Source organism: Anabas testudineus, chromosome 4 (genome assembly GCF_900324465.2).
Source record: "Anabas testudineus chromosome 4, fAnaTes1.2, whole genome shotgun sequence".
Taxonomy (NCBI): Eukaryota; Metazoa; Chordata; class Actinopteri; order Anabantiformes; family Anabantidae; genus Anabas; species Anabas testudineus.
This window is the reverse complement of record NC_046613.1, coordinates 25,238,947-25,265,822: the sequence shown is the minus strand read 5'-3', so window position 1 is coordinate 25,265,822 and position 26,876 is coordinate 25,238,947. Positions and strand designations below refer to the sequence as shown.

General features: G+C 44.4%; 1 protein-coding gene across 1 annotated transcript in view; it reads left to right on the top strand.

The window, feature by feature from the left end:
• The window catches only part of nfia (nuclear factor I/A), a 154,729-nt gene that overhangs the window by 24,484 nt on the left and 103,369 nt on the right, over positions 1 to 26,876 (top strand). The window lies entirely within an intron of this gene.

The window sequence follows — 26,876 nt, the reverse complement described above, 5'->3', positions numbered from 1 at the left end:
GTTAGGGTTAGGGTGTGAGCAGTGTGAACAGAACAGCTCTCTTGTTTCTGTAGTTTCCTGCTTTCTGTACTTTTCTGATATTTTGGACCATGAGCCCGTCTAGGCCTGCTTCTCCTGTCCTCCTCCTCCTCCTCCTCCTCCTCCTCCTCCTCCTCCTCGCCTCCCTCTTCACCTCCATCTCTGAACTGGTGTCAGGTAGACGCTGTAAAGGCAGTGCAATGGATACCACCTCACCTGCTCCTTCACCGGGACCCCAGCTGAGAGCAAGCTGTTGTTCTCCAAGCTCACCCCCTTCTCCCTCCTCCCTCCTCCTCACCCCCCTCACCCCAAATACACCTGTCTCTGCCCTGATCCCCCCACCGCCCCACTGCAAACCCGCCTCTGGCCTGGTGCCTCAATTATTGAAGAAGCTTAAAGAATGCATGTGTGGCGCTCTGTGTCGTTACAGTTGTTGCTCAGACCTGATCCTGTGATAGAGCATGAAAACATATTTATATTTGTAAAACATTGACACATATAGACAACTAATTAAATATTTAATTTGAACAAACAAACCTTGTTTTAACTTGCATGCATGTTCAGTAGTTGCGCTATGAGCCAGGACATTCAAGTGAGAACGGAGAAGGGCATTGTACTGTGAATAGCGATGAGGACAGAGATGCTCAGTTTAATGCACCTAAATTAGACCCGTTTCTGCTCAGGAAGATGACCAATAATTGATTTAGTTTCTTATTTAAAGGTTTAGAGAGATTTTTAATCCTGAATTAGCAGAAGCTCCTTTTACAAGACTTAAAATTCAAGATTAAAAAAACTTTATTGATCCCAGAGGGAAATGTTCCTGACATAACTTGATCGTTTGCAGGACATTGAGAAACATTCTGCATTGAGCAGACAGAAAATGGGGTCAACTGTGTCTACCAATGTGTTTAACTCCCTAAAAAGTACTTTTCAGAGACACATGGACAGCTCAGTTTAAATCCTGCAGGTTTCTTATATTCCACTGACACCAGCAACAGGATAATATGAAAAGACATGATGCAATGCGGCAGCAACAGCAAAGGGTAAGCAGATGATTGCTAGTGAGCTAAAATAGACAACACACTCAACATTTGCTTTTATTGCTTTTCCTAAATATTCATTTGGATGTTCTGCCTATTTATTATTAGCTCATAATAAATTATAACTTGGTAAACATGCTATGACTTACCAGACTATACTAATGGTAAACTCACTTTTAAAAACATCCTAATGTCCTCCATACTTCTCTAGCCTGAGTTTTTCTGACCTGCTAAAGTCCGAGAGCAGAGCAAAAAACAGCACGTTTAAAGAGGAGGTGGAGGAGGAGGTGGGGGAGCAGGTCTCATTGTTTGGTATCTCTGTAGGACTGTAGCTAATAAAACCAAACTGGGCCTGGGGGGAAGCGGCTGAACTTCCTGTAGCGGTGGTATTTATTTATTTGGAGGGTCCGTCTCAGGTCTCCAGAGTCGGCCATAAACAAAGAGCTCTGCTCCTCCGTTCATGTCGCTGTTTGACTCTGATTTATTTATAATTCCCTGAAAGCACTCTGCGTTGCAACTCGATCGCTAAGAGCTTTCTGAAAACGCTGCTTTTCCTTGAGACTTGCTAAAAAGGAAGTACTCCTCTGTCCCTGTGTTTTCCCTCTCTTCCTCCGTTTAATTCCAGCCCTCGGCCACTCATGCAAATAAATACCTTTCTACTTAAACATACATTGGCTAATTAATTTAGCCCATCTGTTCCCTCACTGCACTGCTCCACGACACACACAAGTTTCCTCAAACACATTTGACTCATGTTGCACCAATAACAGGGACACTGTAAAGAAAACTGAGGCCACACCAAAATGAAATAAACAGATCTGACAGGAAAACAGAGATAATCTGTTCTTTTTTCACACTCTGTGGAGCCGGAAAAATTCAGAGGTGAAGCGTTAGTTCATCAGCAGCTCGGACGAACAGACAGATAAAAAGACTTTTATGTTGAAGTTATAAGAAGCACAAATGTCAAAACTGTCATTTTCAGATCATCTTGGACCAAAACACTGAACTCCTACATGCTTTAACTTTAACATCTTATCTTATCTTATCTTATCTTATCTTATCTTATCTTATCTTATCTTATCTTACTGTCATAATCACTGAAATTCACCAAAATTGTAATTTAAGTAAAAGTCATCATCGAGCCCTACTGCCTCCTCTGACTGAAAGCTCAGGCGAAACCAAATACATCAGCTCACTGGGTGCTTTAAAAGACATTATCACACATCAGTCATGTAACTTTGACAAGAGAACAATCAGATGCACAGACTGTGATGGATCATGTCTCTGCAAGTGGGATTTTCATAGAAATGACTGCCGTTGATCAGTGGTAAATGTAGTAAAATGTGCAGGTTTATGAAGCGTCTCAGCTGTTGTTGGTACGTGATTCAGAAACATGTGAGGGCCTGCTCTCCTGAGGACCAGACAGTTGTTGCTTGTTGCTGAAACATCCGGACGGTCAACAGAGGATTTGTCTCAGACTGATGAGCCACTGGTGTAATTGTAATATTTTGGGGAAAAGTTTGGAAGGAACTTGATTTAACCCCAAAGAACAGACTTGTGGAAACTGCCTTCAGGGCTGCAGGGGAATATCCCCCTAACAGGACAGAAGGAACAAACGAGCTGGGATCAAACAGGAAATGACATCTGATTCTTTAAGTTCTGACTGAGACGAGACAGAACCTCAACTCAACCTGGGAACCCTGGGAAAATACTATAATATCATTTTTTGGGTCTGCTTTTATTGAGGTTAGGGTTTTTTGAAGTTCTTCAGGTGTACACCACACCTGCACATGCTCTGGTGAAGTGGAATGATTGATTGTTGATCAGATACCCATTCATCTTCTCACCTTCTCATGATTTCTTTCAAATATTAGTGGTTGTGGTTACTAATTACATGTTAGGAAGGGAAACAATGCCACATGCTTTTAGACAGTGCTACTTGTCCTCTGAAACCACTACTATACAGTCTTAGACCTTATAAGGTCTAATTGGACCTTTATTAATGAAGCAGCTGTTTTATCTCCCAGGGAACAAAGATAAAGGTCTGATGGTGTCTGATCAAACTGTAGATTTTTAGTTTGTATGTATGTCTAGTTGACATTAAAATACCCGTGGGGGCTCGGAACTGTACAATATAATGTACTGATTACAGAACTCAACACTCACAGAAGTGACTCGGTTCTGTATGTATCAGTCATTATTGTGGTAAAAGTGAGACGGCGGCAGGTTGACCTCGCTGCATCTACGCCACATGTTAGTGACAGAGCTTCCTTGTTGTTGTGCGTCTCCACCGGTAGCCTGAAGCAGACAGACAGATTCCCTCCACCTGCTGCAACCAGGAATGTGTGTGTGTCCCAAGCTGTGGTGCAACACAACTTGTGATCGATCTTCTCCCGGCCGCCTGTTTCTCTCTCTGGCAGCTGTTCCAACCAGAGGCTCCAATATGAATATTCATGATGCACCTATTCCCAAGATCCTCAGTCCGTCTGCAGCTGGACACAGAAAAATCTCAAACATCTCACTGAGGTGCAGCTTTGTCTCCTAATATCCTACCTCTTCCAGCACTTTTCTGTCTTCTTCCTTTTTAAATTATCAAATGCAACATTCAGGAAATGAATGAAAATGAAAAATGCGCTGATATTTGTTTAACTTTAAAAGTAGCTTTTAAAAATGAAAATGATGAGATCACGTTTTCTGTCAACAATCAATGATCATTAGAAAAGCACGTGATTAAACACTAACAATTGTTTTTTGTTGGATTAAACTATCACTACAACTAATTTTTGCCAAAGAGTAAAAGAGTAAAATTAACACTTCACCCTTTGTCACTGACTGATACAGAGCTCTGAATTTCTTTCAGGTTCTGTGTCAAATATTTTCTTTTTTGGTGCCTCCTGGAGCTTTCTTCTTCTTTGTATCTTGGTGTTTGCTCTCACGTTTTCCATTGATGTTGTTTACAGTCTCTCCATGTCCAACATTTGATTCACAGAAACCAATAGCATGATAACCTATGTGGCTAGTTGCAGTCTGGTCTTCTTTAGCTCACAGTCCATCTGTTTTCTTGTTGAATCCTATGCTCTTAATGAGCCTCCAATCACCAGTGACTCAGACCGCAGCTGCACGTCAGAGCGAATCTTGTTCTTTATATAATCAGTAAACGTCTGTCAGACTGTGGTGGTCAGATACCGCGTTTGTGTAATGGGAAAATGAAAGTTGAATGAACAGGTGTAGTTGATAGGTAAGGCGTTTAGGTTAGTCTAGTTACGTGTATGGGGTAAACAATGTGATAATGAGGCTTTGAGGTGATAGAAGGAGGTGTTGTAGGAAGTAAAGGTATGATTAGTGGTGGAAGAGTGAGTTTCTGTGGAATACGTTTTTGAGGAAAATAACATGGTATTAGTACATGCTTTGTTAAGGTGGGGTTATGGCTGTGATGCTATGGGGCAGTATTTAGGTGTGGGAGGGAGTTTGCAGCACTGGATCTATTTGGAATGTGTTTTTTTTAGCAGGAACTATTCTGGGTTAGGAAGTGGTGAAGGTGAACTCCACTGAAAATTATTGTATTCAATTTATCTGTTCTGTTTCTCTTACCAATTTAACATGAACTCAGCTCTAGTCTTTGGAAATCCCCTCACCTCCACTCACTCCCCCCTCCTGGGGAGGTATCCCACTCCTCCATCTTCCTCCCGGGGATTTAGCTTTCCCTCCGGCCTCAACCGGACGGATGAGGAGGCTTGAAGGGAGCACAAGGAGGAGGCGCTACCCAAATAGAAAACGGCAGCATGTGCTTCTCATTAAATTCTGCGGAAATAAGTGCTGACCCGCTCGCTCAGGAGGGCACATCCATTTACTGCTGCAGAGCCGAGAATCGCAGCCGGACGGAGAACAGGAGAGAGAGAGAGTACGAGTCACGTCCATTCAGACTTTACTTCTATAGCCTGATATCTCAGATCACAACTGTGCCTGAAGGGGCTTTACAATCTGTACAACACATGTCATCTTCTGTCCTCAGAGCCTGGAATCAGATAACCTTTTAACAGGAAAACACCATGTCCTCTAAAGGACAAAAAATGTAGTGTACAGAACAGATCAATGTGGTCCATTTACATTCTGGACAATCAGGATGATTATTGAGAGAGTAGATTACTGATTTAAAAAATGCATGACGAGTACGACCACACACAAACACACAATAGGTAAAAGAATAAGCATGCACAAGGAGAGAGACATGGAAGAGGCTGAAACTACTGGAGGATGAAGATCCAGATCCAAAACATCTGGAATGAGGCACCAGCAGCCAGGAGAGGGAGAGAGGTCCCAGGAAGAGGTCCTCCTCCTGGAGAGAGGGGGAGAAAATGGGGGAGCGTGAGAGAGGTGGACAGAGGGAGAGGCTGGATGGATGTGGGAAAGTAGAAGGACAGGAGGGAAGATGAAAAGACCGGGAAGGTCAATCAGGACAAGAAGAAGGGAGTTCAAGGGCAACTGAGTATTTTAAGGTGGCCTGAACAAGTGCGGGAGGTATTTAAGGTGGTATTGGGCAGGAGCTCTAGTGGTAGCAGGTAACAGAGGTTAATAAAGTTTGAACACTGGTGGTTGACAAAGTGGGTAAGGTGGACAATAGTGGAGGGCAGTTGGAGGTTTGTTAAGGTGGCATCCAGGTGGAGGTATGGCACGTGGCACTGAATGCTTTAGAAGCGATTAAGGTGGACTGAAATGATGTAGGGGGCTGACAAGTGAATGTTTCTAACTTGCAGCAGTTGGTCACCAGTGATGTAAGAGTTGATATAGATGGACTACATTCAACAGAGGAGGTACAGAATCAGAATCAGAATCAGAAGGCGGTTAAGGTGGCAATAGAACGTGCAGGAGATGATTAAGGGACATTTAAGAGGTGATTTGCTTCATTGGCACAGGTCGAAGGTGTGATAAAGGTGTGAGTTGTTAGGAACAGAATTAAGGTGGTTAACGTTGAATGGACAGCTGCTCAGTTACCATGTGACAGGAAAAAGAACTGATCCAGATTTCATGACAAACATGTTTGGACATGTGCCCAGGTGTTTGCTCCGGTACATGTATCATCCACAAACCAAAATCCATCTTGCTCTGGTCCATATACGGGGGGTCGGGAGGCATGGTGGGCTATGATGGGTAGGGTGAGTGATGGCGTCCCTGCGTCCCAGTTCCTCCTGCAGCATCTTTCATCGTCCTTGCTCCCTGCTGTCGCCCCCGCCGTGTTCATCACTCTCCTCCACGTTTAGGTCACACACCTCTGTCCACTGCAGAGACACGTGATATGGACTGAAGCAGTACGTTTGCAGCTGGTGGGGCCTGTTAAACCTGCAAGAACTGTGCAGGTCAGGATTCACCGCTTTGTAGACTGTTTGAGAAACGTACTAGTGGCAAACTTGGAAATCTTCTGACTTACAAGATGTGTTGACGGAGGTCTGAGGAGGAGGAGATGGGAGGTAGGAGGCAGTTGTAGTGTGAGGAGGTGGTTCAGGTTTGAGGGAGTTGAGATATGTGGGTAGGATTTATTTTGGTGCTCAAAGTCTTTTTCATTTTATCAGTGTTGGTGTTTTCTCTTGGACTCTCTGGGCTGAACCATCAATACAAAAGATGAACAGTTCGGTTCTCCTGTGCACCTGCCTCAGAAAGTGAGCCCAACATTAAAGATCCACTTGGTAATCACCTGATTTCAGATGTTTAAATCAACAGCAAGTCTTCCAAACTAAAGCAGAGTGGACATCAACCATCAGAACATCTTGTCTTTAACATTTTTAAAGAACGGGTTCTCCGGCTGTCCCACTCTAGTTGTTACTGATCATGAATTTACTTTTTTTAAATGATGGGCGACACAATTTGATAATCTCACACAGTTAAACCCTGATATTACCTTCAGGTCAACATTTAGATGTCTTCTTACCCAGACGATTGGGTAAAATTTTGTCTCCCATTACTACTATTAAAAGTGAATTAGGAAGGGATTTCTATCCAGAATAAGCTCCAGGAATGCAAGAAAAACCCGTTCCAATGTGCATATACCTGAGCTGAGCAGCTGTCAACCTGTCCCTTTGGGAAACCTTAATGTTTGGGAATAGGAGCGCTGGCTGACCTTTGTTTGACCCCCATCTCTCAGACTTCAGCGTGCTGTTGGCAGTCAGTACATTTACAGACTTGTGTATTTCCTCTGGTCCAGCAGCAGAGGGAGACATTACACTGTTAATAGACGAGCGAGGGCCCTCAGTCCCTTCAGCTCGTTACGTCTCATTAATGATTTTCCTGTTTTAATCCTTTAAATTATGCAAGCTCTTGTATTTGTTTGTGTGTAATTATATAATTTCTCAGTGTTTGTTTTTAATTTGAACCATAAGAGTCAAGGCAATTATTGACACAGACACATTGATTACTTTGTCCATACTGATTAGCAGGAATCAGAGTCTTATTTCTGTGTATAACGCTTTGTGCCAGCTGGTTGTAATTCCATGAAAATATGTTTCTGCTGTTTTTCATAACTGTTATAAATATCTCCAGTCAGCACCTGACAGCCTTCACACCGGCTGCTGCAGAGTCACAGCACATGCAACCCATGAATTTCTCTGCCATGCATCTGAAGTTCAAACACAATGTTCGTATGAATTAGTCATCGGTTCCCACCCCCCTCCCACTTCAAAACACTACAAGGCCACTGGCTACGCTAAATGAAGACATTAAAGAGCAGAGCGGCAGCGCATCAAGAGGATTTGAGGCGAGCTTTCTCCCCAGAAAAAGCAGATTTGGCCCGCTCGGGCCCCTGACAGCAGCGCATGTTGTGGGAAGATAGCGGGCGGTGGTGGTGTACAAAGGTGGCCCCGAGCCGAGCTGAGCGGCGTGAGGCTCCCTGGCAATCCGCCGCCGCCTTCCGCCACCTTGGTGCTGTCGCCCCGCGTTAGTCACACCACAGGAGACGGGGCCCAGCCTCCCGGCCGCCGCCGAGGTCCACAAAAGGCCCAGTGTCGCTCAGCTGTAAAGCTCCTGTCTGCAGACAGAGACAGATATACAGCGTGAGATGAGACGACAGGACGGTGGCAGCGTCCAATTAAAAAAGCATTAGAGTGGAAAAGACACGGGACACAGAGACAACTCATCATAACTGTCACTTCAGTCCAGGCCCGAATGTTTAGAGGCGGTAGTTCAAAAATATTTAAAATTTACTTTTACAATGACTTTTATTTAAATTGAATTTCAAATTAGCCACAGACTGAGCCTAATTTGAGTTTTTTTTTTTTTTTAACGCAAACGTCCACGTTTAGTTTCAGAAATATTCAGTGGTATTTGTTTGGACTATAAAAACATCCCGAATATCTCCAAGAAGGTCCCTGTGTGTTGTTGGGTCATATTTCCACTATTATATTTTCTGTTGCTGTTTTGAAGATGTGGGCCCTGTGAGACCAGCAGAAGCTAACGAAATGAACCAAATACTAAACTAACAATTTTCTCTCAAATCTGACAAAATGTGCGTGTTTTGATTAAATGTGAGTTTTGGTCCGTCCTCTTGATTGGCTAGTGAATCAGGAAGCTGCTGTGACGTCTAACGGAGCAGCTGACGAGATGCTGATCAATCATCCCCTCCTGTAATTAACGCAGCGATCCAATTGGTTCCCATCCTGCCTCACACCTGCCAAAGACTGTGTGTGTGTGTGTGTGTGTCTCCAGCTGTGTGTGCAGACTCCCTCTTTTTATGTGAACAGCTGGCAGGTCTCCTCTGTTGTTTTCATATTGTGTTTGGGGTGGGGGGTTCTGCACATCTGTTTGTGTGTGTGTGTGTGTGTGTGTGTGTGTGTGTTGAAGCTTTTCCCACCTTGTTACCTTCCGGTGTTGTTGTGTTCAGGTGAATTCACTCCATTATAAACACAACACGCTGATTAAAGCAGCTGTCTGTCACAGTGGGTTAGATTAGAACTGATTATATTTAAGATTTTAAATCACAGATGAATATTTGATCAAATAAATCGGAAATATGATCATTAATACATCCAGCTGTCAGTTTATTAGGTACACCAAGCTCAAACTGTATATTGCAGCAGTCCTGCAGTAAATCCTCCTTCCAGACAGGAGTAGATTCACCTGGGTGATCGTTTGTTTGATTGTTTCTGTTATTTTACAATTCAAATTAAATTATAATCACTTTTATTCTGAATTCACGTCACACAGATGAGTTTTTTTTATTTTTTCAGTCCGATATTTTCTAGCTCTTAGTACTGATCTCACATCCACAAAGACTGATCATAGTAAAACATGCATGCATGTTACAAGCATGAAAAACGTGAAGCCGCTCCCTGAATTCAGGATAAACCAAAGACTTGTTGAGATCCTGATAGTAAAAACAGCCGTGTGAGTAAATAACTAGATTAACTTCTGCAAAAGAACAAAATGGAATCTTGTATCATGAGAAGACTTATGGTACCAGTTCTCAAACCATGTCTGAGACTAAAAGAACTTTTTCTGTAGCTTCTGTTCACATATAAGACAGAAACCACAGTCTCATCACAGAAGTGAACAAGATGACCTGAGTTTTGATGCAGAACCAGATTGTAGGAGAAAATTCTTCAAATATATGTACATCATTCAAACTAGAGCACACAGTACTGAGAGGGCTTTGTGGAGTTGACTGTCTGGTTTACTGGTTCGCAGACTGGTTGCCTGGCACAGAGGAGACAGAAGGAGGTCTGGTGGGGGGGTTTGGGCGGAGGCTAGAGGTTGGAGCATTTTTTTTTTATCAGGGGGTGGAGGGGCCCAGCATATGCCCGGCCCTGCTGACAGCTTGCCTACATTCCCCATCATCTCGCCTGCAGGCTTCCTTCTTCCTCTCAAAGAAGGCAGAATATTTTTTAGGCGCCCCGTCAGGTTGGGTCCTGGTGAAACCTGGTGTGCGTGGGCAATCTGCTGCCGAGGGAAGAGCAAAGGCATTAATAATGTGTGTGTGTGTGTGTGTGTGTGTCTGTGAGAGAGATCCTGGTTTAGATATGTAAGACAGAAAGAAGAAGAGATGAAGAAGAATCTGAGGAGCTCGTCTCTTGTCAGGGTTGACCTCTGACCTCTCGCTGCTTTCCCTTCAGCGCTTACCAGATATTTTCGTTAGCTTGTATAATGTGAAACGCTCCAACTTTCTCCTCGGCTGGATCCATAAACTGAACAGAGAGTTTGATACTGCAGTAACTCTCTCTCTCTCTGAGGGAGGCCGGAGGTGAGTGGAGATGGGAGGATGTATCGTTATTCACACACTGATGAACCTCTGATTTGACTCGTCCTCTGTCCCTCCCAGCAGCTGGTGTCTTTTACCCTGACCCCCCCTCACTGTCTCTACCTTCAGATAGTTTCTGTGAAGTCGTTTTCATTAGTTTTACCTGGTGAGAACAAGGAGTTACTGAGACACCTGAAGATTTGAGTCTTTGCTCAGCTGGGAATGTGAAACCAAAAAAATCGGTTATTGTTCTTGTTTAAGTAGAACAAATATTTGGTGAATTGAATTAGACTGTAAGGTGTCAGTCAGTTCATCACCAAATTCAGAATGAGAGCTTCACTGGAGAAGTTCTAACATTTTTTCTGTTATGTCTAAAAAAGAAAAAATGTTTAAAACCTACTGGCAAACTAAAGTATTGAATGTCTGCTTTGAAATATACTGTTGCGGTCGTGAACCGTGTCAGGCTTCTTTGGCAGACGGTGCATTTCCAGTAAATGTTGCATGAGTTAATTTCCCTACGCCCCTGTCTGCCACATGTGCATTAAACTCTTAGTTTGGAATCCAAAGGCAGCAGTTTGATTGATCAGTTTGGGAATAACTGGTTTAGCTATTCAAAGATAATCATAGACGACCTTAGACTTGAATTCTGTGCAGAACTACACTTCCTTCTTCCAAATGAACTGACGAAACTTTACTGTAACTACTTTCTGACTAATATGAAGCTCTCAGCCCTTTGTACTTCAGTCTGACAATGAGAGTCACGCCCAGAATTATTCCAGTACCAGGAAGTAATGTCATGTTCTTCTGCTGTAGAAAACGTCAAAAGCCAAAATGTGATGGCTGCATGTGATGGGCGCCAAAACACCCTTAACATTCTGCTTTCTATATAAGCCCACACATTCCAGTGTCAAGATCAACCATAACCCTGATCCAGAACCATCTTGTACTATGTATCCCAGTCACACATTTCAGTAGCTCATGAAATCAGTTACAGGAAGAATGTGGAAAGTAGTCTGGATGGACATGGAGGATAAGCAGGAGACGGTGAGGAAAACACTAGACAAGGCAAGATAACAACAAAACATGATTCAATATGATGATACAATTCATTTATATAAACATAAATCCCAACAGAGGTCATCTCAAGGAACTTTACAGTGTTTAGGGTTTAAGACCTCACAAATATAACTATACAGAATTATATAGAAAACCCAACAACCGCACTGAGCAGCACCAGGAGACAGTGGAGAGGAAAAACTCCCTTTAGAGGAAGAAACCACCAACTGAACCAGGCTCTGGGTGGGCGGCCATCTGCCTCGACCGGTTGGGGTGAGTGGAAAGAGGAGAAAGAAAAGAATAGCAGCCAGCAGAGACACTGGACAGGTTGGTAGGACCAGTAACTGGACTCTAGAGATATACAGCTCCAAGGAGGAGGATACCTGCAGAGGAGAACAGAGGCCATCAAGGACCAAGAAAGGTTTCTTTTTCTATTAATGAAATAAAAAGCTGCCACTGATTGTCATATTTATAATGGAGACAGTTTGTCCAGCGCTGCTCAGAACAAATGATCAGAGCTTCAAGGTCAAACACTGAAGAGAGTTGGATCTTTAAAGAAGCACTTTGTACAAGCTGCCTTTTTATTTAAACTTCCTGTACTTTGAAAACGTTCCACACACAGTATGTGAGACTATGTGTGTTGCATGGAGCAGGGTGTGAGCAGGTAAATGTGTATTTATGTACGTTTTTTTCTTTTATTTGTCTTATATTAGTTATATTAATGTTTCTACAGCAGCTAAATTTGGTACAGCAGAAATGAAAGATAAATGGTTTTAGACTAATACATGGAGCTGTCAGTGTCATTGTATTCATCTAGCAGCATTTACCCTGAGACCTTTGTGGTTTTTGTTTGTCACATTGATTATTTCTACTTTAAAAGTTGCTATGAGCTGAATCCCAGCGAGTGCGTGTTCTTCTCCAATCAAAGGTATGTCTTACTGAGAGGAAGATGGCCAAACAGGACTGTGGTCAAAACTAGATCCTCCTCTCGACTGTTTCCACCATCAAGCACTGTGTGCTTCAGACTGAAACGTCCTACTGTACCCTGACTCCTACATCTGTGTGTCCGACAGTGCTAACACTGCTATCACAATTCAACCAGCACGTGTTGCCACTAAAGACAACCTGTAAGTAGATGCAGTAGTGTGTTCAGTAGAAACAGAACTGGAACTGTGCAGAAACAGCCTGTGTTGGTCTGAATAACCTGGATCTGTCTGTTGTTCCAATAATCAGCTTTGATAAGCTGCCTATTATTCACTTTGTCGTCGTATTTTTGAGATTAAGTTGACCACTCACAAGCCCGATCCGAGTTTCCCAGAATGGTTCAGACCACATGAAACCAGCTGTGCTTGCATCATTCGACCGGCGCAGAAGAACGTCCACTTGTTTCAGTTCTTTGTGTGGTTTGTATGAGAGCATTGAATGTGATGATGGAGAAGAAGAGAAACACACTGAGTGTTCGGGTCTGGATGTTGGCAGGTGGCTCGCTTTTTGTGTTTGTGTATAAACTTGGAATAGTCGGGGTGGTGCTGTTCTAAATAATATTGTGCGATGGCATATGTGTCTAACACGTGCTGTACACAAACACACACACACACACACTGGCTCATCAATGAAAGTCGGTCAGAGGGTGGGGGGGGTTCCGGCCTCTCCCCATGCTCTGCCAGGCCATCTGTTCCTCCTGCCTCGCTCTCACTACACAACTGCCTTCCTGCTTCATCCTCCTCTTCTGTTGTAGGCACACACACTCACACACTCTCACACACTCACTCTCACACACTTATGCTCATTCTCACTCTCACACACTCTCTCACACACACTCTCACTCACACACACCCTCACTCTCTCACACACACACCCACACACACCCTCACACTCTCACACACACTCACTCCCACACACTTATGCTCATTCTCACTCTCTCACACACACACACACACACACACCCTCACACACTTATGCTCATTCTCACTCTCACACACTCTCTCACACACACTCACTCCCACACACTTATGCTCATTCTCACTCTCTCACACACACTCTCACTCACACACACCCTCACACTCTCACACACACACCCACACACACCCTCACACTGCTTTCTATATAAGCCCACACATTCCAGTGTCAAGATCAACCATAACCCTGATCCAGAACCATCTTGTACTATGTATCCCAGTCACACATTTCAGTAGCTCATGAAATCAGTTACAGGAAGAATGTGGAAAGTAGTCTGGATGGACATGGAGGATAAGCAGGAGACGGTGAGGAAAACACTAGACAAGGCAAGATAACAACAAAACATGATTCAATATGATGATACAATTCATTTATATAAACATAAATCCCAACAGAGGTCATCTCAAGGAACTTTACAGTGTCACACCCTCACACTCTCACACACACTCACTCCCACACACTTATGCTCATTCTCACTCTCTCTCACACACACACACACACACACACACCCTCACACACTTATGCTCATTCTCACTCTCACACACTCTCTCACACACACTCTCACTCTCACACACCCTCACACTCTCACACACACACCCACACACACCCTCACACTCTCACACACACACCCACACACACCCTCACACTCTCACACACACTCACTCCCACACACTTATGCTCATTCTCACTCTCTCTCACACACACACACACACACACACACCCTCACACACTTATGCTCATTCTCACTCTCACACACTCTCACACACACTCACTCCCACACACTTATGCTCATTCTCACTCTCTCACACACACACACACCCTCACACACTCTCTCACACACACTCACTCCCACACACTTATGCTCATTCTCACTCTCTCACACACACACACACACACACACACACCCTCACACACTCTCTCACACACACTCTCTCACACTCTCACACACGTGCAGAAGAAAAGAGTTTTGTAACATGTGAGTGATGATATTCTGGTCCAGACGTTCATTGCATGTTTTTGTGTTTTCACACACTCAGCAGAACCTCGTCCAAACCACCATGGTCATCACAGGCTCCGGGTTCTCTGCAGTTCTTGAAAAGCTCTGTTCAGTTTAATCTTTTCTGCTGCAGAACGTAGCGTTAGTTTGAACCTTTGGTTTGGTGGAGACAACCAGGAAGCTCCCAAACTCAACTCTTCGTGGTCACTTGACCTCCCTCTGTGACCGCCCAGCAGTGGTTCCCGAGTCCTGATTTGTTGTTACTCTCCTCTTTTCTGGTCTCCCAACCTCATCGCTTTGTTTTTCTTCTCTCCTCAGTTCCCTCCATCAGTTCATATCTTTCGCTCTCTTTCACTCTTCCTTCTCCTGCTTGTCACCCCCGCCCCCCCGGTGCAGACTTGGTTTCAGGCCCGGTGCTGTTGGCTGATCTCCAGCCTGGCAGCAGCTCAGTGGGAGCAGGTGGAGCCCCATCCCCCATCACACAGACACACACACTTTGTGGTCCCGCAGTATTTTCTAGCCCAAACTGCCGTCGACATCAGCCTGTCTCCATGGTGACGTCCATGTTGGGTCTTGAATTTCTGCTCACGTCTGATTGGTTGTCTGTTTGGAGGTAGTGTAGGATGTAACTCATATCTCCCATAATAACCTGAACTCACTCTGTGGGTCGTCTTCAGACTCGACTCAAACGGCTTTGGCCACACTTCAGCCCGACACAACCCAGCACCTTCTCGTGTGCTCGGCACACAGGCGGCACTTTAAAGAGTCACTTCACTCAACTTCTGCTTATGTCCCAACATTTTCAGATAATGTATGTGAAGGAAAATAGACAAATTCATCCGGAAAATATTTGACAACAGCAAAATGTATTATTTGTACCGGAGCCACTTTCTCCCAAAGATAAAATCCTAGTTAAAAAAAAGTGTTTAGTGGAGAACTAACTCTTTAAGTGGTAAATCACATGTTGGGAGAATGCCATCACTAAGTGACTTCTGCCAAAATAAAGATCCAGAATCATTAATGGTTTTTGATTCGACAGCTGCTTCAAACAAGCACATGGAGGAGGATGTTCTCACAAGTCTGAGTTCCTCCATGAAAGTGAAATATTACAGATGTTTAATTCAGACTGTGTGGCATCTTTGCAAGCTATAATTTAAAATAAACTTTAGTGGCCAAACAGCAATAAAACATACTGGACCGGGTTTGAACATCAGCTTTTCACCCGTGTCCATCCAGACTTCATTTAAAAACTGAGCTATTTTAGGCTGCAGGCTGGAACTTTTAATTACACTCTATTTCTTAGTGCAGTGTTCATAAACTTCCACCACTTATACCAACATTATTTGGTATGAAATTAGGGCACGGATGGTGGTGGAGGTGGGGGTGGTGTACATGATTCACCTGTTGTCATGGTAACCACTGACATGATGAGATGCTGATGGATCCGGTCTGACTCTGTTTGTGCTTCAAGCTGTTGATGAATCTGAACGAGAGTTTGAGCTGCAGTGTGAACGCAGCCCCGTGTGTGTGAAGAGCCAACACCTGGAGGAGAGCACCAGGTGTGTGTGTGTGTGTGTGTGTGTGTGTGTGTGTGCTCTCACTGTAACTCTGCACATACACAGACACGCAGCAGCAGCAGCAGCAGCATTGTTTATTCATAAAGTGATGGCAGTGAAGGACCTCGGAGCCAACGCCCCGATGGACACTCTAATTACCCTTGTGGCAAATACACATTCATGCGGTACTTCTGTACTTGTGAGGACCTTCGTTCACATCATTAATCTTCTGACCTGCAACTTTGACCTAAACCTAACATTTTACTAACCAAGAAATAGAAGCAAAAGTTTGTTTCTTTCCAAAAAGATTTTCACTCTTTGATGGTTTCCTACAAATTAATAGTAAAACACGTTCTGCTGTCCTCACAAAGATACAAGGAACAGACACACAGGATGGTTCTGCTTTTCTTAAATTTTTTGTTGAAATCAGATTCAAAGTCGAAGCTGTTTGTGTCTGTCTGCTCGTGCTGTGGCCTGCTGGGAGGTTTCTGGGTAACGGTCGGTCGGCCAGTGCGTCGTGATGAGTGGAAGAATAAATGGACGAGGACGTGCCACTGAGCTGCTTATCCAAAATAATCCTTACTGATTTATTCCAACTTCACAAACGTTAAATTCACATTTTTATTTTAGATATTTCATTGACAATAAGGTTGTTTTAAAATAGTGATATAGAATTTAACTTTTTTTCACTAAAACATCTTCATTCATTTTTTTTATTATATAAAATTATATTTATAGAAAAAAAATCTAATACATAATTATACTGGTTTAGACATTTATTTATTCTTTTTCACTTTGCTTGCCAAATTTATTTTAGAGTAACTATTTTATTAACAACTAGAAATATTTTTTATAGATTTATATAATGCTTCCATTTTATATTATGCCCCGTGTGTAATTTTAGTTTTTAAACTCGGTTGACTTTGATGTCAGTTATAGAAAGTGTTGCAGGATTTACTTCCCTGATTGTTGGTGTATTTTAGTCGTGTTTGTTTCTGTGGGCGCTGTACGTTTCATGTATTTGTGTTTGGCTGTAGGATGCTGATGGAAACTTTGATGAGAAACTATTCTCTTTTGAATCTGCCAAAAGCAAAATATCATCACACTGAATAAAAACAGATGAAAATATTTCAGCGCCGTGGTGATGGTTGTACTACTGTGGTGTGAGAGTCACATCTGGCTTAGACCAGTATGTGGGTCTTTAGATCATTTGCTCAACATGATGCCTGTAGAGTCCCAGCATCCTGTGTGTGGGAGCAGAACACCTACAGGAACGCACGGCGCAGGATTCGGTGCCGTCAGTGACTGGCTGCTGTAGTTTCAGTCTGTCGGCTCTAGATGGCGCCTCAGGCTGTATTACTGAAGCCAAGTTCAGGTCAGAATCATTTGGTTTTACTTAGTTTAAAAAATCTGTTTATATGTAATAAAAGTGGAAGAAGAGTCAAAAGCATGAAAACACACCTGGTTTCAACAATCTCAGCAATCTTGGTTTTTACCTGTCTTGACCCAGTTTTCTCATGTGGGCTGTCTGCAGGAGGATGAAGTGTTGCTGCTTCCGCACTTGATCTGTTACCCCAGTGCATGCTGGGAGGGCTCCTATACCTCCACTTAATTGACACTCAGCCATTCAGATGTGTACTGATGAGGGTTTCAACTCTGCTCTCTGAACGAACACATCGACCGTCAAACTGCTGTTGAAGAATTATGACATTAGCTGGATTAGAATTCAAAGACAGTTTCAACCTGAACTAGTCAGTGTGCAGACATTAATCTTTCCATTTACACTGTTTTCCAAAAGCCTTTCACACACACCATCATGTGACGTGTGTTTGAGAACACTGACTAATATTTTAGTCAGAGCGGCACATGAAGAACTTGAACTGTAAAACAGAAATTGCTTTGTCTCAGTGTGAATCGGTCTTCGAACCCGTCCGTCGTGTCAGGAGCGACTAATCCGTGATTACACATTAAGATTATTGATCATATTGAAAACCCAATTTAATTGCTGTAATCTAATTATCTTCTCTTCGTCCTGACCTTCATTGCTGAGACGTTGTTTAGCCAGCTAATAATGTGCAGCCGGAGCCTCAGATGTATTTGAGCGAAGTAAATCTGCAGATTGTCTTGTTAAATCATGCCGGCTGTCCTTCTATTAACATAAAAGCTTCTGTTCATTAACCTCAGACGACTCGTCGCTCTGCGCCGGCCGCCGGGGAGGACTGGAAACCTGCAGAAGAAGAAATCAGCTCAGGTCAACACAAGTCTGCAGATTTATTTAGAGAGAGCCTTTAACTAAACCAGACTCTTCATTGATTTACAGAAAGGATTCTGTGTGAGAACTCTGTGGCACAAATTTATCTTAGTGAACATTTGGAATCTTGGAGAATAATTGAGGGAATCGTGCAGAAACTGTAATTCACGTTTTAATAACAAACAAAAGTCTGTTTTTATGTCAGCCGAGACGGTACGACACCAGTGAAGTGCACCTAGACCTTTAGTTCTTAGTGTGGTCATTATGCTGAGTGACTGGATGTTGTCTCAGGTTCGAGCCAAACTGCCTGGTGTGTCTGTCTAACTTGGAACACAGGACATTCAGCATCTCTAAGGCCTCTGTCTGTTCCCACCTGATCTGAACCAGAGCACAGTAAGAAGCCAAGAGCCAAGAGCCAGGGAGACATCATCCCATCATTTGACTTCAGTTGTTCAGATGAGAAATGAAAAATAGTTTTGTACCAAAAGAAAAAAGCTGGAAAACTCTCATGGAGCAGGAGGGTTGGATCAGACTGACAGCTGAGTGTAGCTATAAAAAAAACTCATCCGGGGTCCTGGACCTGAAGAGACATGGACAGTAAGTTGAACTTCACACACTGAATTCAGGAGCATGTAGACTCTGCTGAATGGCTCTGTCTGACTCCTGTGAGCCTGCACATATGATGCCGGTCTCGGGATTTTCAGGAAGAAATCCTGTTGATTTGTGGAATAAATGCGGGATCATGTGAAATCCAGCCGGATCAGTTTTCAGCAGCTAACAGAGCAGCACGTGTGTCGTCTGCGCTGCTGCAGCTGCTGCAGCTGCTGCATGTGAAGCCTCCGCCGGTGCGTCCCGCTGCAGAGCCTCAGCGAGCCCCCGAATATCTGCACCGACAGCACTTTGTTTGCTCTCCCGTCACACTCACGTGCACGGGGACCATAGTGCAGTCCTCATCAGAACCCCACTCGGGGGGCAGAGCCATGTGAAGCGGCCGCAGATCAGCAGCAGCCGGTGCAGAGACTCCGCTCCGCTCCGCTCCTCTGAGCGTCCCGCACAGCCGGGAGGGAGCGCTCCCCGCCGGCTGCTGGAGGATGCACGCAGCGCCGCAGGGCTGTAACTGCTCCCCGCTGCACGGAGCAGGCTGATCTGCTGCTGCCGTGCCGGACCGGGCCACTCCGTGCTGAACCGGGTTATGTGGATCCAGCGGGACAGGAAGAAAAAGAAGAGGAGGAGGAGAGGGGGGTGGGGGGGTGGACATAAACAAACACACAGGCAAACAAGGGGGCGACTGAACTGATGCAACTTCTGGAAAGTCTGTGACTCGAACCGAGCCGAACCGAACCGAACCGAACCGAGCCTGGATTCATCCCAGACCTCCTGGTTGTCTTTAGGTGACGGACTCAGAGTGACTGTGCTGCGGGAGGAGTCGTGAAGAGACGCCACTAAAGTGTCCCAGCTGCCCGTCTCCTGTTCACAATGGTACGAGAGGACCGGTCCAGGTGGAAGACCAGGTGGAAGACCAGGTGGTCTGGACCTGTTCCGGTTCCTCCTCTCTCATTATTCCGATTACAAGGCGGCTTCTGTCACCGCATTAGACTGGATTTGGTACTAGTAGTGGTAGTAGTAGTAGTAGTAGTACTAGTACTAGTAGTAGTAAGAAACTGTGTTTCGAAGTATTCAAGGGAGTGATTGCAGTAAGGAGGCGCGTTCTCGTGTGCGCGTACACCACGGGACTTTTTTTTTTTTTACCTTAACTTTCCGTCCAATCATTCGCTTCTCTGACGTTCAAATTCCTCTGTTTCGACCAATCAGGGCGCAGTTCTAGCTCGTGGCCGTGACGTGGCACTTCATGAGTGGTTCCGTGGTGAATGGGGGCGGAGTCTTATTCCTTAATCTAAGACCAGTAATAAGTTGATTGTGTTTCATGATATTTAATCTTCCATGATGTTGGTTTAACATTTGTAGAGAAGTTTCTCATCACTGCAGGTTATTAGATCCTGTGTGTGAGTCCCAGGATATTCCCAGGATATTCCCAGGATATTCCCAGGACATTCCCAGGATATTCCCAGGACATCTCCTCAATCCTGTTGTGGTTGGAATAGATGAGATTTAATCTTAACATCCTCACTGCAGTGATTCATAACTTCCACATTTCCTCATTTATCCAAAGCGACTTACAAGTGAGATACAAGGTACAGAGCAGGGTCAGTGTGGGAGGTGTCGGACCCCCACTGGAGGTCGGCTCCTTAGTCCATCTAATACCTTCATGATGTTTTATCTCCTTGAGTATCCCAGTAAGGGTTCAAAGTGTTCCTCAGTATGGATTTAATTAACGGTAGTTAGATCCTCTGAGTGTGTCTGTGGTGAGTCTGGTTATGTTACACTCCACTGTTTCACCTCCTCAGTCTGTGGTCTTAGTACTGTGACAGTGGTTCTTAGTGGTGTCTTTTGTCTCTTTTCTATCTTCTTTATGATCCTATAGAGACATCCACAGTGTCTGTGGCTGTATAAATGTTACAGCTATAGGAGCTCCGTGTTCCTCTTCTAACCCTGTAAAGGGTTTTATAGAGTGTCTGCTGTTCAGATGGGACTTTATTGGTCTTCAGTGTTTCAAAATCCATGCTTTGTCCACACCAGCTGCTTTTTCCCAACATGTTATCACTTGTAGATCCTCTAAAACTCAGTGATTCAGACATCACATTACAGCCACTGATGTGTGTCAGCAGCTGGACTCTGCCTGGACGTCCTGTATAAAGGTGCTGTTACCTGCAGCTTCATGACTTTCAACACCTGCCTCAGTGCCTCAGTGTGACCTGCAGAAAGAAATCCATAAATATCAGGATACAAAGCTCCAGGAACCTTTAAATACAAAAGTGTGAAGTAAATAAATAATTCCCTTTACTTCCTCCTTGTCCTCTGCAGTTCACAGCTCTTTAGTAATGATGCACAAAGTACAAACAACTTAATGCAGTTAATTCTAATATTTACTTGTATCTGGAATGCAGGGATTCTTATTTTAAGCAGTGAATAGTTCGTTTTAGCAGATTTGAAGTTTGTTTCACTGTTTGAACTCCAGAAGTCTTAAACTGCTCAAAACTGAAAATAACAAAAGGAATTTATCTGCAGAACGAAGACGAGCAAGTGCAGGGAAATGTTAAAAGAGCGGCAGCTCATCATATCATAAAACCTCCGGAACAAATAATCAGGATATTCTCCGACAAATGTCTCAGAGGTCAGGAGGTCACGGTGCGGCAGGTTTATATAAACTGAGCTGATTGGCAGGAACTCAGTATGATCTCACATGTGCCTCATTGATATTATATAAGAGTGAGTGAGTGTGTTATGTAAAGTTGATTTGGACTGATTTCTGTTCCAACCACCTCTAAAAGTAACAGCACCGATATTAATAAGAAGAACAAATGATCAATGATAATAATGAGAACACCTCCGCACAGACTCAGTGAGGTAAATGTAATTCCAGGGTCTCCTGCAGTGAGTGGATCCTGTCAGACCTGCACAGATCACATGGATCCTTCTGTCAGCTTCTTATTGACTTTATTGAATCGTCTCTTGGTTTTAGCGAGGACAGAGACACCGTCGTCCTCTGGTGCTTTAATGTGTCATTTGGACAAAAGCTGTAAGAAACTGGTTGGAGGCTGAGTCGGAGCGGATCCTGACAGGTCCTGGTCTGTCAGGATCCAAACTTGTACAAAATCACGCAGGAGTTTGGTGAAGACGCGGAGCCACAACTTCATTGGATCGAGCAGAAACAGACGCTGCTCATTTCTTCTTCTCCTTCCTCTTCACTGTTTAAACGTTTTCTGCTTTTTTAGAAAGTGTTGGTGTAAAATCCGAGTTGTGGTGTTTTCTAATCAGAAGCGCTCGATCAGCCCCCAGTCCGATCAGTGTGTCATCTCGGTATCCTGAGCGCAGAGGAACTCACTGCACACACACACACACACACACACACACACACACACACACACACACACACACACACACACACACACTCGCTCACTCACTCAGATTAACTCACGCACGCGCGCGCGCAGCAGCGGCACCACCGGATTCTACTTGTGGAACTGTGCGCGGAGGATCGATGCTTTTCTGATCGATACTCAGAGCGTGTGATCAGCTCCTGCTCTGCGGGGTCAGTGCGCACAGTCCGCGGCCACACGCACACCGACGCAGCCCGGCGGCGGACAGAGCGCAGGTCCCGGTGCTGGAGCAGCAGCAGACAGACTGGGCAGAGGAGCAGAGAGGAGGTGGCGCTCCTCTCTGCGTTCGGGACAACACACCGACTCTCTCTCTCGCTCTCTCTCTTCTTCACCGTCTCCTCCTGTTGGAGATAAATTAACGGGAAGCAGCTGTCGGTTGTTTTAGAGGCGAGGCGGCCGTCTGGCAGCTCAGGGATCCCGTTTTGCCTCCTTCTTTCTTCCTCGTCAGATCCTTTCCCGGGACTCCTCCGACACCGCTGCTGCACCGCGCCCTCCGTCCCGAACACCGAGGAGCCGCACCGCCGCACGCCGGCCACAGCGCACCGCAGGTCGGACAGACATGTTGCCGAGGTGTGCCGGTCCCCGCCGCTCTCCGGCTGTTTGAAATGCAGGTTCGGGACGTTCGGGAGCTCCGCACCGTCCGCCGCCACCGGCCGCTCTCGCCTCAGGCTCCAGCCCCGACGCCGCAGCGGGTTTCCCTGTGATTTCTCCCTTTTTCTTTGCTAACGGGACTTTTCTCTTGTTGCTGGAGATGTTCTTCGTGTCTGGGCGGAAAGTTGTGCGCTCCCCGGCGGAGGGCCTCTAACAGGTCCGGACTGTACATGTAGTTTACCGGAGGCGGGGTCAAAGTTCAGGCCTGGTTGGAAATGTGAAAGCGAAGGGGGCAAAGGAGGGCTCTATTTCCCCCTCTCTCACTCTGTCTCCTTTTTTCTGTTCTTTCTTTTTTCACACACACACACACACACACACACACACACACACACACACACACACACAGCCAATACACACTGCGCACACGCACACACAGGCTGGAGTTACAGTAACCCCCCCTACACACACACACACACACACACACACACCTTCCAGATCTAAGATTAGATCCGACAGATATGTATTCTCCGCTATGTCTAACACAGGTGAGTGTGATTTCTAACTTTTCAAATGCTCTTAACGATGATTGTTGTGCTCTGACTTGTGCTGGTCTCGGTTCCTGTGCGCTCTGCTCCTCTCTGCTGCTCCTCTCTGCTCCTCTCTGCTCCGCTCTGCTCCTCTCTGCTCCTCTCTGCTCCGCTCTGCTCCGCTCTGCTCCTCTCTGCTCCGTTCACACTCTCGGCTGCAGGCTGCTGCACCTTCGCTGCAGCTTCTCCTCTCACACTTCAACCGTCGTCTTGTCTCCGCCGCGGCACATGGCGGACGGAGACTCCAAAGTTCCTTTATCCAAATTATTCAGCATAAGTAGAAAAAAGCTCTGTGTCGACACGTTGTCGGAAACTTTTGCTGCGCAGTCTGCGCCTTGTTGTGTTGTGTTTGTGGAGGTTTGAGCCGGTGCTTGTGCTGGTTTCTCGGCTGCTTCGCGCAAACTCTGTCCCGGTTGCTCCGCTGGCACAAGCCCCGGTGAAGCTCTCGCTGCCGTGGCTCAGTGTTTAGGGGGCTGCCGTTTTATTTTGGAGGAGGTTTCCTTCTTCACTCTATTTATTAAATATGAGAACCACAGTAAAAACCGTAGGGTCAGCCATAATTTGGACGCGTTAACTTGCAGGTTATTTCTCTTTTCTTTACCCCAAACTTTCAAGCTGTGGCCACATTGGACATGGTTCGACTTTAGTTCCACGGAGGGACTTGCAGGCATACCTGCAGCAGAAAAAGACTTCAATTTTTAGATGTAAAGCTGTAATAGTTCGTCACACATGTTGTTTGTGGGCTCCATGCGCAGAGGACGCGTCTTATTTGTGCATGAAGGAGGTCTGTGGGGTCTGGCGCAGGTTCAGGTTCACTACAAACGGGGACTTTGTGATCTGCAGGGTTTTAGTCCCTTTTTTGGCTTGTTGTACCGAAGGTTACACGTTGATCCTGTTGTGTAAAACCAAGGTGAATGTGATCATTAATTGCTTCCTTCCTGCTGCTGCTCAGGCCTCACAGAGGAACGTCAGGCCTGACAGAAATATGTGTCTCTGCAGAAAAACCAAAAACAAAATGTTTGTGTCAGAGGTGACCTGAGGTGAAGGCAGACCTGCAGCAAGCAGAAAATATCCAAACAAAATGTTATTTTATACCTACACAGCCCAAACTGATGACTAAACGATTTCTGATGTATTTCCAGCTCCAATTAAACATTAAAAACACTTAAATTTGACCTGATTTTTAAATCTGTGTCTTTACTGCAGGGTTTTGTTCAGGGTCAAAAGTTAAATAGGATTTAAGAGCTTTTTCTGGGTGTGACCTCATGGAGATTTTGGCTTCCTCTTGTAGGAATTATCGTCTAATCTCTTGAAATTAACCACAGCTTCTTACAGATAGAGTTAAAATTTACAACAAATCACACTGAGTTTAGTGAAATATTTTTTTATTTCAGTAAATGTTTTCATTTTTCTTATGATTAGAAATGCATTTATTGGCATGAAATGAAATATAATTAGTATTATTTATTACTGAAATGCATTTTTCAGTATTTTCCAGACACAAGATAATTTACTGATATTTAATTCTGACCATAATTATTGATCCTGGCCGTGGATAAATACTGAACCTTCATCCTAATATGTTAAATGACATGTTGTTGTTGCTGGGTTAAAATCTGCTGTTTGTTTTTTTTTTTTTTTTTTTTTTTTGTCTTTAGCTTTTTGTGACGACACTGATTTTTTTCTCAGAATCTAAAATTCTCCACGAAAAATGATTTGGCTGTTTGATTTTCTGGTTGAAGCTTCAGTCTGTTTTGAGATGACGTGAGCGTTTGAAGCTGCAGGAATGAACACGAGCTTTAACGTTTAATCTGATTATCAGACAGTAAAACCAATAATCAGCAGAGTCGTCACTGACTGTTGGTTTTTATAAATCCTGCTCAGTGAAGGGAAAGAAAAAAATGTGTATTTGGGTTTGGGCAGATGTGTGTTCTGGTTTTTTAACTCTTTGCTGATGTTTGTTCTCTGCTCATTTGTTAATTATTCCTTTTTTCTTTTGTAATCATTTCTGATATTTTACATATTTTTCCACCATTGAAACAGGAGTGAGTGTGTTTGTGTGAGTGAAGCTTGTCACACGGTTACAGATGCTGTTTATCCATCCCCAGTTGGGAACTAACACGATATTTATATTTGACATTAAACTGGTGGAATTTATTAAGGTTCGATTTATTGGCTGAACACATCACACAGAGGCAACGTTAGACTTTTAGAATCTGCTCTGAGTTGAGCCCGACTTTTTGTTTCCTGATCAGACTCTGGTTCGGATGAAGACTTTTTTTTCTGCTAAATAAAATAAAATAAAACAAATATGAAACATGAAGTTTCAATAAAGAGTCGACTGAAGGAGTCTGTGAAGCTGCTTTTTGTCCGTCGGTCAGGAGGGGGCGCCCTTAAACGAAACCCACGGTTTATTTTATCAGGATTTAGCTGCGTATTTAGATTGGGACAAGACTTTATACATTTTTAAGGAGTCATTTTGATAACGGTTAATCTTTACATTGTTTGTGGTCCGTAACCACAGTAACTACCATCTTTAATCAGCTCAGCCAGCGTTTATCGAGAACCTCGTCCATCCAGAACCTCCAGATGTTCTTACCAATATATTATGTATTTACTTCCTCGTTCAGCCTGTTTTGAACTTGGTTTATTTTCAGTGGTTGAGTTAGTTGTTTTTAAGAGGGCGGATCAGGGGGGGGGTCACATTCTCCTGTGGCCCTCAGAAAGTTCTGGTCCGGCTTTGTTTTGAACCAGACTTTGGTTGAGTCCTGGTTTGTGAGAGTTTGTCTGAATCCAGTTTCTCAGTATGATTTGTGTTGTTCAGGCTGCTGCCATCCTCCTCTGACAGCGGTGAAGTCTCGACTGCTCAGTCGGGCTTCGCGACGAGCCGCCCGGCCCGAGCGACACGCTGATAATTCCCTCAGTGTGTTGGTGTGGGTGTCAGTAGACAGGGAGGGGGGGAGGATTACATTATTGCTCCCCTAAATGAGTGTTATTCAGGGGGCTGTTGTTACAGGCCTGTTATTCAGAGCCCATTACATCTGTCACCAAGGTGCAGAAGGGGGAACGTGTAAGCCCCAGTCCAGCTCTCAGACGCCCTGCCTATCCACGCAGGTTTAGAAACGCTGATTTCCTCTGAGGGAAAATGCCGAAAGAAAGAATGACCCCAAAAGAGATGAAAAAAGAATCCCGGGGAGCCGCATCGCATGTCCACTTCAAAACCTCCTCACCACATTTTCACCAGGCGGCCTCTTATTCAGAAGTCTGAGTTCCTGAGTGAAGAATAATCTGCCAGAGACGAGATAATTCTCACCTGCTCATAATAAATACAAGTTCAAATGAAATGTGCGTTCGTTTCCTTACAGAGGTGCAGCCCTGGGTTTTTCGTCTGCAGTGTTAAGATACAGACTAATTACTGACCTGATAAATCCAGAAACAAGAGAACTGCACTGGGATTATCGCACCCCAACTGGCAGAATTTCCTTTGTATGAAAAACATATTTTAATGCCAGATGTGGGAAGAAACTATGCACAGCTGAACAAAAAAACACAAAATGTAGAGGAAGAAGAAGCTGAAAAATCTTTGGAAACCAGCCAGAGATG